This window comes from Callorhinchus milii, unplaced genomic scaffold, assembly GCF_018977255.1.
Source record: "Callorhinchus milii isolate IMCB2004 unplaced genomic scaffold, IMCB_Cmil_1.0 Scaffold17, whole genome shotgun sequence".
NCBI lineage: Eukaryota > Metazoa > Chordata > Chondrichthyes > Chimaeriformes > Callorhinchidae > Callorhinchus > Callorhinchus milii.
Window position 1 is genome coordinate 8,823,893 of NW_024704758.1, and position 14,540 is coordinate 8,838,432.

At 40.3% G+C, this 14,540-nt stretch overlaps 1 protein-coding gene across 1 annotated transcript in view; it reads right to left on the bottom strand.

Moving 5' to 3' along the window:
• The window catches only part of LOC103174944 (MOB kinase activator 2), a 93,522-nt gene that overhangs the window by 78,604 nt on the left and 378 nt on the right, over positions 1–14,540 (bottom strand). The gene's annotated exons all lie outside the window — the stretch shown is intronic.

A 14,540-nucleotide genomic window follows, 5' to 3' on the forward strand; every position in this document is an offset into this window, starting at 1 on the left:
GTGCTGAATTTGCTCATTTCATCTGGAGGGGGGGCAGGAAGTACAATTGATTTCATTGCTCCTGTGTTTGGGAAGTGAGGAAGCCAAGGTCCCATGTCTTGATTGCTATCTGTGATATCTGCTAAAAGGTACACACAAAGTGTGGTGAGAACTGGATGGTCTGTGATACCTTAGTCATTGAATAACTGGACAACACACTTTCTGAGATCACACAGGTGAAGACTAGCTACTGACAGAGGCCCGAGGTCAGGCATTTGGTACGTATGGAATCATTTCCTGTACAGCACCGTTTATTGCAAAAATTATATCTTTTCTCAACATGTCTTAAAACCCGTAAGGTATCTTTTTCCACTCAGATAAAGTCGGATTACCATCTTTTATTTTACGCAGCTTTTAAAAGGCAGTTGCAAATCAAATAGAGAATCCAATGTCTTGGAGGTAAAGAAACAAAAGATATGCAAAATCTTAACATCACCTCTCTGTACAGATTACACGCTCATAGGCTGCTGAAGCTTTTCATTTTTCACACTTTAACACTGGAGCTCGTTAACTCTGAAATGCTTTACACCAGCTCCACAGATTCAATTGTCGTTTTTTTAAAAAGAAGCTCCAACTTCCTAAAGAGCAAACAACCTTAGTAAAGAGATGGGAGGACATGAATAGAAAACTGCCTTCATCTGTGCACCTTGTCTCTTGCTACCATTTAATGTGAAAAAAGAGCATAAACGTAGTTTAACCACTTCCCACTGATTACCCAAAACCTGTGCTCTGCAAAAGTTGCACCTGCTGCAAATAGATATGCGCTGCTCTAGTTGTGGTTTAAAAGAGATGACAATTTGTCAAGACACTGAATTTTTCATCAGAGCTTCCTACGAGCCAAAGGCTGTCACGTTGATGTAACGCGGCACCAGCTCTTCAGTGTTCCTGCAATGCAGCTGACCTCTTGGGTACAAAGTTGAACCCTGGAAAGGTAATATTAAACTAGAATATGAAAAAGGACTTATCCCCATGTGTAATCTTGTGCAGATTATTTCTCAATAAACTTCCAGCAAACATATCAATGTCGTTCTCTTGCTGGGATACAGTTCCACAGGTACCAGCAAAACCTCCCCCCACCTGAGTTGGCAGACCATCTGACCATGGAAGGAATCACAGTCGCATTTGATTGCCCTCATAGTATGGGACTGCAGTACAACTTTTCCCCATATAAAAACATACATGTTGGTGGGTATGCTATCTTAATACCATTTCTAAAGCAATCAACGTTGTATACAAGAGGAACACTATACCAGGAACATACTATAGTCACAAGGAGATTTGCATAAAAACAAGTCTAGAGCCCATTTGATCACATCCTTCTGCGATAATCAACCTTCTGTCTTCCCGTGACAGCATCATGTCTCTGGCCTGAACCACCTTCCTGGTAACACACTCGAGCTGCCGTTGCCCTCTGTGTAAAGAAATATTTCCTGGGGTCTAATTGCTTGACAAACAACACTTTGGTTATTTAAAGACCTACAGTATACCATCATAAAATAAAACTGTCAATTTAAAATTGACTGAAGCAGTTCTGAACAAATATCAATGACCCCTTTCCTAGACTGAAGAGGATTACAGAAGTAAAGGCTACGCTAAATATTGCAACCACCCAGACAAAAACACTGAAATTAACAGCATGAAATGGCAACGACATGAATGGAGACTGTAAGCTTTTGTATGCTTTATACTTCACCTTTACAAACATAGTATTGGAGGTGTCTTTTTAAGCCTGCAGTAAGGACTTAGTAACTATTAAGCCTCTTGTATGAATGTCATCAAGGAAATGATATGTAGATATCCATTGCACCTGCCACCATCAGCACAAAATAAAGATCAAATACCAAGATAAGAGAATTATTACCATTTTACGGCATGTCTTTTTGTAACACTCAGATGCACCACGGGTATTTAAATAGGTTTGAAATGAACCCGAGTTCAATCATAGACCTGCCAAGGTCACTGGTTCGTATTTTTGCTTTTGCTACTCTTTTTGAAAACAGGAGTTTTCTTTTCCCTGACAGGGATATTTTGCCGCTCACGCCAAAGATATCAGGTGAAAAATTCTCAGGCCTTTCCAGTGTGTACAAACGAGTGGAGGGTGTTTCTATTGCTTTTTTTTACACCAGTGTCTCTTGGTGCAGTAGAGCAGATATGATGATAAACTCACAAACAGTTGCTGAGTGAGACACAAAACAGAACTCTGCAGCTTGTATCTAAAAATTAGAATTGAAGATGATATAAAATAAAACTCTTAAAAGCAGGTTTACGCCTTTGGTCACCTTCCTCCCCCTCCCCCTGGCTCTGTCCCAGGATCCGTTACTGTGAAGCGCTCTAAGACGCCGTCCGGCATGGAGGACGCTATATAAATCCAAGTTGTTGTTGTTGTTTCTTCGTTCAGACACTCAGATCATGGAAGTCAGCAATGAGATCACCATTACTAGTCTCTGCTTCCCGGTTCTGATCCCAATTGCGAGTTAGAAATTAAGGGATTGATCTTTTTCAGACAATGAACACAAAATGTGCTCCAAACTCCAAAATGGACAATGGAAGTAAGAATTGTAAGTGAAAAAACAATCAGAAGAGTTCAGCATACGGTGNAAAAAGTCAAAATAAAGTTTCAAAAAATATTAGAATTTTAATAAAATTTTTGTTGCAGGTCATTCTGTTAGTGCAGTCGCTTTAACATCTGTAATATTGCTGTCTGAACACTGAAAAACAGTCAACCCACAGAGACAGGAATTTATGTTGGTTTGTCAACAGTTAATTCATATTGAGACTAAAATAAATTCACTGAATACGAAACTCAAGACCAAACCACAAAACAGTATGCATTTCAGGGCTGGTTGGACTTACAAATGGAGAACATACAAACTCAAACCCACAAGCACTCAAATATACCTTTGGAGTTCATCCTCAAACTACCTGTTTTTGAATGCCACAGAAACTATGCTCTAGTTCTTAAAGCAGAACCTACTTTGAAGATGTTTACACAGGATGAGGACATGTGCATTGCAGAAGTTTTACACAAGGGTGTGATTTCACACATGTGCACGGCCTGCAACTGGGTTTTAGATCCAACATTCATACATATGGAGGGCAGGAAGGGGTGGGGAAGAGGAAATGAAATAAATATCAATTGCTCTCCAACAATGAAAACGAACCGCAGTGATACAGCGGTAATTTTATTTAAATATCAGGAAAATGTAATAACCCAAACAGAATTTTGAATGAAAAGATCTTAAATATAATTTTCCTCCCTCTGTATAGTCTCAACAAGGCCAAAACCAACCATGAGCTGCATATCACACATCTGACCAACTGTTGTTTTAGATTCGGACATTAGGACATGAATTTACGCTCATAGTTTTGGAGGTCTAGCAATACTCTGAACTGAAACATGCATCTCTGTACCTAATGTTCTCATCAAAGACCCTGGTCAACTTCTGCATTGGTTTGAGTAGAAATCTGGCTCACACCACTACCAAATTCTACTTTTTCTTGCACTTGATCTTGATACACAGCAGAATTGTCACTTTACTGAAAGCGTTAGTACAATTCACCTTCACTTCCGGGGTCTTGTGGCTGCCCTGCACACGTGCACAGTTGCAAATCACTCACCACATCATGTGTTTTGGTGGTAATGTACCGATATGTATTTATCCAAAGGAAGAAGCATTCCATGTCAAGTTTACAAATGTTTTGATATTCTGCCAGAAGCTCTCAAGTCTGTGGCCTATAATCTGCATGCTACACATGCATGGTTAAAATTAGAACCAGGCCATTTAAGAGTGAAATCAGGAAGCATTTTTTCACTCAAAGGATGGTAGAAATCTGGAATTCTTTCCCCCAAAAGGCCATAGTTGCTGGATCCATCTACACCTTCAAGAGTGAGCTTGATAGATTTTTGGTAGGTAATGGTATTAAGGGAGATGGGGTGAAAGTGGGAAATTGGAAATGAAAGGATTAGTTGAGGTACAGATCAGCCATGATCGAATTAAATGGCATAACAAGCTCGAAAAGCTGAACAGCCTACTCCTGTTCCTATGTACATTGTGATTTAGACTAAGGGAGACCTGTAGCTCAGTGGTTACAGCACTTGCCTCGCAAGCGAGAGACCTGGGGTCTATTCCCAGCAGGGCAAACTGTTGTGCAAGTTGCCTTACTCTACATGCCTGTTTACCTAGCAGTAAGAAGGAACACAGTTATTTCTCGATTGGCGGATCGCTTTTCTGGGGATAATAACGTGTAAAAAAAAACGATAATTTGGTCACTCAATCTACGACTGTTTGTGGGACACTGCTGTGCGCAATTGGCTGCCGCGTTTCATCCACAACTAGTCAATTCCCTTTACAGTATATTCTGTGAAGTACTTTGAAACGTTTAGAAGGCGTGAAAAGCACTATAACAAATGCAAGGATTATTATTATTATATTCTGCACCAATATTGCAGAATATGGTATGAATCAAGCAAGGCTGCAGCAGTTAAATCTGATACCACGCAAAAAATTATTTAATTTTAGACCTGGCTTTCAAAGAAGCAGCACTAGGTATAAAATGGTTATAATTGAGAATTGTATAGAAAATATGAATTGGTATTGACACTTGTTGGTACTTCCTAATACCCATTAGGACTACATCCTATGTCAGTGTCCCCGCACTAGCAAGACATTGAGAACGCTTCCTGTCACCATTAACACACTGCAATGGAAAGCCACCTTTTTTTTTGATCTCCGAATGTGACTGGAGCTAGCCGCTAACTTCTAAAAGCAGACTCTGTTGTCTAAACACGTGAATTCAGTAGCATCCTGAAAAATCGTGTTAATGCAAGAAAAACATTGACAGCACTATAGCACAATTCACTGATGCTGCAAGGTGCTGTGGAGTGCCAGAACAGTGAACAGGCATCAGATTCCCCAGCTTCCAATCGTGGCCATGCCACCAGGTGAAAGAGGAAGGCACACAGTGGCTTCCTCGCCCCATTCTCCAGAGAGGACCTAATGAGAAGAGCGAGACGCCTCAGGTGCTCTGAGCACTTGCTGCAGCTTTAGCTTAGAAGCAAACAGGTGGTGATGTGGAGAAGCTCCCAGGGTGTCCCTCTGCCCACCTATCAACTTGTATCTCACAGGGCCCTTAAAAAGAGATAAGGAAATTTTAAAAATTGGAGCTAAACACAATCCACAATAGGCTCAATCGTTTTCTTTAAATCAATTCCACAACACAAATGAAGCACATCAATTTTAACATGGAAAATTTGCCGAGGACACAGTTAATCGTTTCTGTGCAGTTTTGAGTGCCTTATTCGAGAGAGGATATTATACCTCTGGATAGGGCAGAGATTGACTATAGTTTGACATGCAATGAGAGGAGAGAATTCTGGCAAATGGCTTATAAAACTGTGACTGCATTCACTGGAGCAGAGAAGGTTCAGCAAGGATCGAAATGTGCAGAATTATGAAAGGATTTCAACTTGTAAAAAGAGTAAGATTACTTGCAATGGTTGGTGAGTCAGCAACCAGAGTACATAAACTCAAGGTCTGGAGATTGCAAAATGTCATTAGGATGTGGAATACGTCACTGCAATTGGCTATTGAAGTCAAGTCAATTACATCATTCAAAGGGAAATAAGATAAACGGAAGAATTTTGATCTATGAAGGGGCATAAAGAAAGAGTAGGCAATTGGCACTGGCTAGCATGGGACATTGTGCTGAAATCTTGATGATTATAGGAAAGCCTATTTGCAGAAACACAGCATATTGCTTCATACAACATTGGGTGAGGTGTAACAGATTGATGGCCACATCTCGTTTAAACAAAAAAAAATCCTCACTGTGTATACACACAGCTGGCATCTACAATCTCATGGTTTCAAAAAAGCCAATCCCTAAAAACAGATTACATACAATTTTGTAAGAAATTAACTTTACATAGAGATTGACAGGAACAGAAGCTTCTAAACTGCAACAAACCAGCAGTACAATAATTCCACAAGTACTCGTCCGCCTTGTCACGACACATGCTTGGAAAGGCCAAGAGAAAAGAAATCTGGCACATAGACTTGTCCCACAAACTGACTGGAGGGACATTGTTTAAAGTTATGGCCACAGTGTTCTCTGCAAATGAGCAAGAACGAGCACCAGGTGCACTGACATAATACAGAATGATCTTTGCAGTGACCTTCTCTGGCAAAATGCCATGGAGGAAGTATCTAAACTGGAGCAAGTTAACTCAGATCAGCACTAGTATTTATTTTACTTCACTGTACAAATGAGGCCAATATCTGATTTGGCTGTGATGAGCTGACAGTAACCCACCTTATTGCCTTATGTTCCTTTCCAGTAAATTAATTGCGTATTGGACGGGAAATCTAAACACATGGATCTCACCCGACATACATCCTACAGAAGGATAGCAGGGGAGGGCACAATTATTTAGTACAATCTGCTTTTAACCAGATCTCCCACCCCAGAGTTTTGCTTTCTTAAAGCAGCTCCTGGAAATACCACTGTTTCCCGAATGCAGATATTCAACAGGAGAAGAATGCAAATGTGAAGTGCTGAGCTTTCAGCTCCTCTGGCCCTCATACCCCAAAAATACCCTTGACCTTCATGCATCCATTGTTAGTAGCAGGAGAACAAATCTGCCCAAACTAAAGCAAACAAACAATTCTAGCAAAAGATATCCACTCACCCAACCATGTGGCTCAACTCAAAGGATCTCCGGAGATTACGCTGACTGAAACGGCATTTGTACATGTGAAATAAAATATTTTAAAATGGTAATAAAGTAAGTATGGTTGTATATAAGAGAACAAATTGGTGAACATTTAACACAGAAAATTTGCCGTGTTCCACACACAGATGGCATGTCATTTTATTTCATCTTAGTTCTACTGATGTATTCCTACCCTACAATCGACTAAGTTGTGTGTCGTTCTTTGCTGAAATGGTAAAAATGAGTGGGGATCACAGTATTACAAAATACTGAGGAACAAGCACAGTACAAGCAGACATGCTAAGATTTGAATCTTACCCATTTTACTGTTGTGGGCAAGAGCAATTTACTTTGTTCGGTGAAGCACCGAAGCGGACTGAGAATATTAAACTGAGCAACAAACATCTGTGCCTCAGAAACAGGAACAACCCACAACTGAGAAAAGGGACGATTGAGGAATGAAGCTGCAAACAAAATTTTAACTAATGGCTCCAATGACATAACTTCATAAAATACTCTAATAAAAAAGGTGCTATACCAATTAACCATCTAGCTAATGGATTTCTTTATATTTGGTCACACGTTTGGTAAGCGTATGATCAATTATTCACTGCACGAATGCCCACAGTACAAAAACAATCCTTTAATTATTGTAACCCACAAATTCTTAGAAACAGAACATGGCCCATGATTGTGGATTCAACCAGCCCAACTACATCACCACCACTAAAAACATACAAGTACATTCTGTTCCATTGAGTTCACAAGTTGTACAGCACTGCATCAAGAGTCCAGGAGGCTTAATACCTATCCAACAAGTACTGTACTAAGAAATTCCACTTACTTGGGGGGGAAAAAAACTTCCATACAATAAACGTGTATTAGGTTTATTGCAGGTAATTACATCAGAGAAACATCCAGAAGTCAAGCAGCGAGTGGTTTAAAAAAAGACACACAGAGCAAAGTGCCAATACATTAGGAATTTGTTCAGCATTAAACTGGTGGCGGCAAGTGAAACCCAAAGCATCCTTCCCTCCCTTCCCCAACATTTTGAATTAAATGTCATTATCCAGACTAAACATTCAATGTTAACATTTCTAATCCCAAGAATTTAAGCTGTTATTTCTGACAAGATCATGCTGTCAGCCTGATCCGCCATCAAACCTATTTCAGAAGGAGACGATGAATGCCCACATCAAACTTTCCAAACATTTGTCAGTGTGCAACTATTCCACCAATGTTTCAAGAGGTCAAATAAATGCTGTGCCATCACACATGTCAGTCCTTGTGGCCAGAAAAAAAAAAAGAAATTGCTATATAGTGGTTTCTAGAAAAGATTTCTGATCATTTGGCATCTGTTTTTGCTTGGCCGAAATATAAAATAATCGAGAGCACACCTGCATTCTGTGCAAGTCATTAAGTCATTAATTCAAATGTGAACGGAGCTTTAAACCGTACATCCGAATCACACGACGATGAATTCTGACAGATCCCTCCCAAGTAAAGCCTCCCTCCTAAAGTGTATGGTAGTTCTGATAGTAGTTTAACAAGCTGGACTTGTGCCAATGTTCAGTGAAGCCCATTTCTGAATGTCCCATTTATATCATCTCTCCAATGTGCAGTGAAGCCTATTTCTGATTGTCACATTTGTACTCTTTGACAGAACAAAAACTTTTGCTTTCTCAGTCTCTGTCGCTCTGCTCTCTCTTTACATACCTTAATTATCTATCACAACTTTAATGTGTTTGTTTCAGTTGTCTCACTGTATCTCATTTTTCTATTGTACGTTCCTTCCAACATCATTACAGATGATCTATTTTTCTGCTTTACTACTTCCCTGGCTCTCTTGATCTCCGCAGCTCATCATTCAGTACATTACTCTCACCCACAGATCCAGGGCAGCTTCCACTTAATTTACTATAGCTTTCACTCTTATTTTACCATGATTTCATACTTTAATATTAAAATCACATTGAAGATAACTGCTCCCACAATTAAAACATTTAATTTTGCTTCACCTATACTGAAGTGATGCTTCAACCAATAGCTGTTGGAAACTTCAGGACACTGTGATATCAGTGGTGAAATGTTATATGCACTTTTACTCAGCAAATGGTGAATGTGACTTTTTTTTCTCCTTTGAATGAAATTCAGGAATGTAACATTTTCCACTCAGCCAAACCAGTTACTTCAACCAGTTGAAATTAAAACTAAAAAGGCACATACACTCACAGTAGAAAAAGGTTGAGGAAATCTTTGCTCAGCACCTCTGCCCGTGACATAACCCACTGGTGGGAAGAGCTGCCAGATGTTACAAAAAGCACAGGTGTAAGCAAAGAATGGACTGCAATCCAGAGAGAAACACTGAGATACGTTGCTGTATCTTTCAGCTTTTAATGCTGGAAATAATTAGTGCTTATTTGAAAGGTTTCACACCAAATTGGTTATACAGATCTTAACACTCATTTCAGTCCCAATTAGAATCAGTACAATAGTGATTTTTAGCTAAACTCCTTATACCCCAAATATAAAAAGAAAAAAAATCACCCTCTAACCTCTGAATAACATGTATCCAGCAGTTTAATCAAACTGCAATGGTCTAACTTGTATTAAGGACACAAGCCTTAAAATTTCAAAGGTCTCATCAGATAAACATATCAGTCCAAAAGTATCAAAGACTAATCCTTAATCGAAAACAAACTTTACCCTGAAAAGGACAACGGATGACTGTGGGCTATCACTAAACCAGTGGGAATGCAAACACAAAGGAAGCTGTCAATAGGAGTGCAACACAGGAATCTGCGAGATTCCTCCCTTCCTATTGTGCTGAGAGAGACAACATGACATGGAGAGGGGAAAGGCCAACAGAAACACAGAAATGCAGAAGTTCTTTATTATTTACAGCAACCGGATACAGAAAAATAAATATTTTTGCCAAACCTTACATTAATCGCTTGAAGTACAAACACAAAATTGCATTAATATTAAAGTGCGTCCGCCTAAAACTTTATCACTTTATTCCCTGAATGGATGCCAGGTTCTCTTCCCAGGTGATTATCTAATAAGCTTTTATATTCAGGTTCCCGATTTAAACCAGCACTTTACTTGTCAAGAGTTTTACCTCTTGAGTATTCTGGTTTCCAAAATGAAAAACTGCTAATCAGCACTCACTTTACAGAACCTTGGAGATTTCTGCTAACTGTAATGCTGGGTTAATTGCAGTCAAGCCGAGCTTTTTACATTTCCATTTAAGAAGCATATTTTCTATATATATTTTAACTTCATTCTTTACTGCAGACACAGCACATTACCCAGCATCTGATACACCACAAAACTTTCAAAGTGAGAACCCCAATGAAATTCTCTCCAGGAGAGTTAGCTCAATTCTAGCACCCAAACAGCTGGCCTGACTGACATTGGCTGAACTGTCACAGACCAGGAGGTGATTCTCAAACCTTTCTAATACAGCATCTACCCCAACCGGCACTGCATCGACTTCGCACAGCAAAGCACCTACACCATGAAGCCCTGCATTCATCCCACATGCCACTGCGTCTAAAAAGGCCTTTTGGGCTATTTTATCCGCAACTCATGTCTCAAGCCTTGTCTTACCACCGGTCAAAGTCTGTAATGCCATATCCATCACATTTACTGACATCTTGTCTTGTACGTTTGAAGGTTTTTACGTTATAAATTCTACATTTTCCAGTCTTAATTTTTTAAAACACGTTATTGCTATTCTGCTATTCTTAAAACTGTTCTTCGGGAATAAGGACTTCCAAATGAGATTGTGGATAGTTATTTTAGCCAAACAAAATGTTTTCAATGCAAAACTAACATTTTCAGAATACATACAGTAGCTAATCACAAATGTTTACAAAAAAATAACTCATGGATGAAGGCTGCAGTTATTCAGATGCAGAAAGGCTCAGCAAATCACAGGAATCGGGCGAGTAAAATAAAGGTGGTCATTGAGACTCCACGAAGGACATCAGTGAATGACATCAGTGAATTGTCACCTGAACCATTAGCTGAAACTTAACACCCAAAACCACTGCAGGGTGAAATATTAATATGTCACTTGAAAATAAAAGCTTTGATCATTACATTGTCTCTTTCTTCCATGATGATAGGTCAAAGAGAAGTAGAAAACATTGCCAAGAAAGCCCTTCAACTTTATCAGGCATTCAAAGGTTCAAGAAAACCTGAGAAACTATTAACAGCCTTAATGTGATATAATTACTAAGGCTATATATTAATACTTTTTATAAGTAAAGGCTCTGTCCTACCAGTAGAATGGATGTTTAACATTAGACTGCACAGGTGTTTTGCAATTGACAATGCCTGGCCTGCTAAGTTACAGCACTGACGGGCATGGTTTTACAACCGTGCTTCTTACCTCTCTGGGTAAGTGGGAGAAGAGGGAGGGGAAAGGTGGAATTAGGGCAGCACCTCAGCTCAACATCTTACCCAAAGGACCAAACACAGATGGTTTATAACAGCATGTGGAAATCACAGGGGAGAGAGCACACATCCTGTTACTCTGCTGCAGAACATACAAACACACCAATAGCTGGTATCCCAAGGGTACCTGTTATTGCTTGTTGCACACATTCTAAACAGTCATTTGTGCTTCTGTGTTGTATTTTAAGTGCTGTATATTGCATACCCAACTGATGCGATGCAATATAATATATAATATATTATAATATAATATAGCAATATATATAATATGCTATATATTGCATACCCAACTGATGCACAATTGCATAATACACTACAATAGAAATGGGGATTGGATTTAAAATGCTGACATTTTAGCATTAAATATCCTCCTATGCATAAAAGTTGCCAGGAATGGTTTATTCAGCTCAGTTCTGAGAGAATTCATATATTTTAGATTTCTTCAACTCATTTGGTAGGACTGGTGGAAATTGACCAACACTAAAGCTGACAAAATTCCCCATTTACAACACATCCAATAACATGCTTCTCGGAGGTATAAATGTACTGTACTAGCTATTCGTCGCCACATTCAGTATCACTTCTGTGCCCTTCATACACCTGTAATTCCTTAATTAATTATTTTTCAAATAAAGCACTCTCAGTGATCCAAAATATTGCTACTATTGAGTTATTTTAACTGTACGCCTGCTGAATAAACAGCAGCTGTACATGATTTGAACCAATGTCAAAATGACAATCAATCTCAGAGTCAAACTAGCACCTGAAATGAACACTGACAGATTAGGATGTTATTACTGATGTAATCTGAAACGTTCCAAAACATAATCACACGGAAAACAAAAACATTGGTGAAAGTTTAACAATAAAATGCAGAAAAGGATACGAAGCAGCACATCGGTGGAAAATATTGCTTTACGGCAACATTGTCGCAGAACAGCTGAGTTATTACCATAATACAGACCTGCGCATTCCCAAGGAATACGGTTTTGTTTCTGTTGAAATGTTGACATAAATATGCACACAAGCTCACATCTATCCATTACTAATCTTCAAATAACTATCAGTTTCATAAACATGCACCCAAAGGACAATAAGTGACATTGGTGTCTTTGTACATGACTTTACCGCATTCACTTTTTGCCTCAAACCCGTCACTAAACAGCAATAATCCAAGTCCACCAACTGAACTGTGCAGTCTGGTGAAAGACGTATATTTTACTCTGCTATGGCGCACCAGCATGTCATAAATTTGAACCACATCTATACAGAAAACACAAACTTTCTCTCACAAATATATAGATATTTCAGAAAAAAATGCACCCTGAAATATTCTGTGTATGTTACATTGTATTGACACATCATCTCAAACCCAGGTCTTGAAGTTGGTTAAGTACAGTATATATACTGCTCTATACAAACAAAGTCGTACCTTTCTCCCGACCATTTATAAACTTCCCCTATTAACACCAGCTTTCCTATAAATAACAATGTAATTCAATGCATTCTGACGATTTGGAGGCTGGATTTGCAAATTGTTCATCCTCCCCACCCTTAAACAGTAAAAATATGTTGAAGTGCCGTTCACAGGAAGGGTTGCAATACCCACAGCTGCTAACCGTTCAATTACCTTCACACACAATGTCATGTTTGCCAGTTTTAAACAATCAGCTTAGAAAAAAAAGTTCCTTCTTTACAGAATTGAGTTTTAAAATAAAAAAAAGCACACACACACAACCATCAATTTGAGTTATGAAAATGTAGCACTGCTCCTGACATTGTCAGGGATTCAGGCAGTGCCATAATAAAGCAGAAGATAATCCAATAAAGCCAGACATCTATTTAATAAGGACTAAGAAAAGACAATGACATCCCTTCTCTAAATGCATGTCCAGCATTTGCTTATTTAAGATTTTAAAAAATCAAATCTGCAGGATGCATTTACCACTTATTAATTTTCATCCTTTTTTAACCCCCCACCCCACCCACACAGATTTTTTTTTTAAAAAAGGGAACAAACTTGTGGAAAGAGTGAGGTTATTATGACTAACTGGAGTTAGTATTTGTGAGGTGAAGTGAGCAGCAGCAATGCCCCCATCTCCTCCCCGAGCCACTCAGCAGTAGGACCAGCAGGTCAGGCTGAAGGCAAGCGCCTCGCTCAGCCCACTGCCCAGCCGAGTGTGGGGCAGCAGCAAAGTGCCCCTCACTCCCTCATTCACTCAGTACTCCAGTCACTCCCTCCCTCCCTCACTCACTCAGTACCCCAGTCACTCCCTCCCTCCCTCACTCAGTACCCCAGTCACTCCCTCTCTCTCTCCCCCTCCCTCACTGACTGTCCCATCCTGTCTCCCTCACTCCCTCAACCCCTCACTCCCTCATTCACTCAGTACTCCAGTCACTCCCTCCCTCCCTCACTCAGTACCCCAGTCACTCCCTCCCTCCCTCCCTCACTCAGTACCCCAGTCACTCCCTCTCTCTCCCCCTCCCTCAGACTGTCCCATCCTGTCTCCCTCACTCCCTCAACCCCTCACTCCCTCATTCACTCAGTACCCCAGTCACTCCCTCCCTCTCTCCCCCTCCCTCACTGACTGTCCCATCCTGTCTCCCTCACTCCCTCATTCACTCAGTACCCCAGTCACTCCCTCCCTCTCTCCCCCTCCCTCACTGACTGTCCCATCCTGTCTCCCTCACCCCCTCATTCACTCAGTACCCCAGTCGCTCCCTCACCCTCCGTCACTGACTGTCCCATCCTGTCTCCCTCACTCCCTCAACCCCTCATTCCCTCCGTCACTGCCCCAGTCACTCCCTTATTCCTCTCTCCCTCAATCCCCATCTCTCTCCTTCCTTCAACTCTTCCCTCCCTCAATCCCTCGGTGCCTAACTTCCCCCGTTACTCTCTTATTCAACTCTCTCATTCACTCCCTCTATCTCTCATTCACTCCCTCTATCTCTCATTCACTCCCTCTCACATTCATTCACTCACTCTCTCTCTAATTCACTCCCTCTCGCATTCACTCCCTTTCTCTCTTTCTATCTCTCTCTCATTCACTCCCTCTCACATTCATTCACTCACTCTCTCTCTCTATCCCTCTCTCATTCACTCCCTCTCACATTCATTCACTCACTCTCTCTCTAATTCACTCCCTCTCGCATTCACTCCCCCTCTCTCTCTCTATCTCTCTCTTCATTCACTCCCTCTCAGCATTCATTCACTCACTCACTCCATCTCTCTCTCTGATTCACTCCCTCTCGCATTCACTCCCTCTCTCTCTCTCTCTCTCTCATTCACTCCCTCACATTCACTCACTCACTCTCTCTCTCTCTC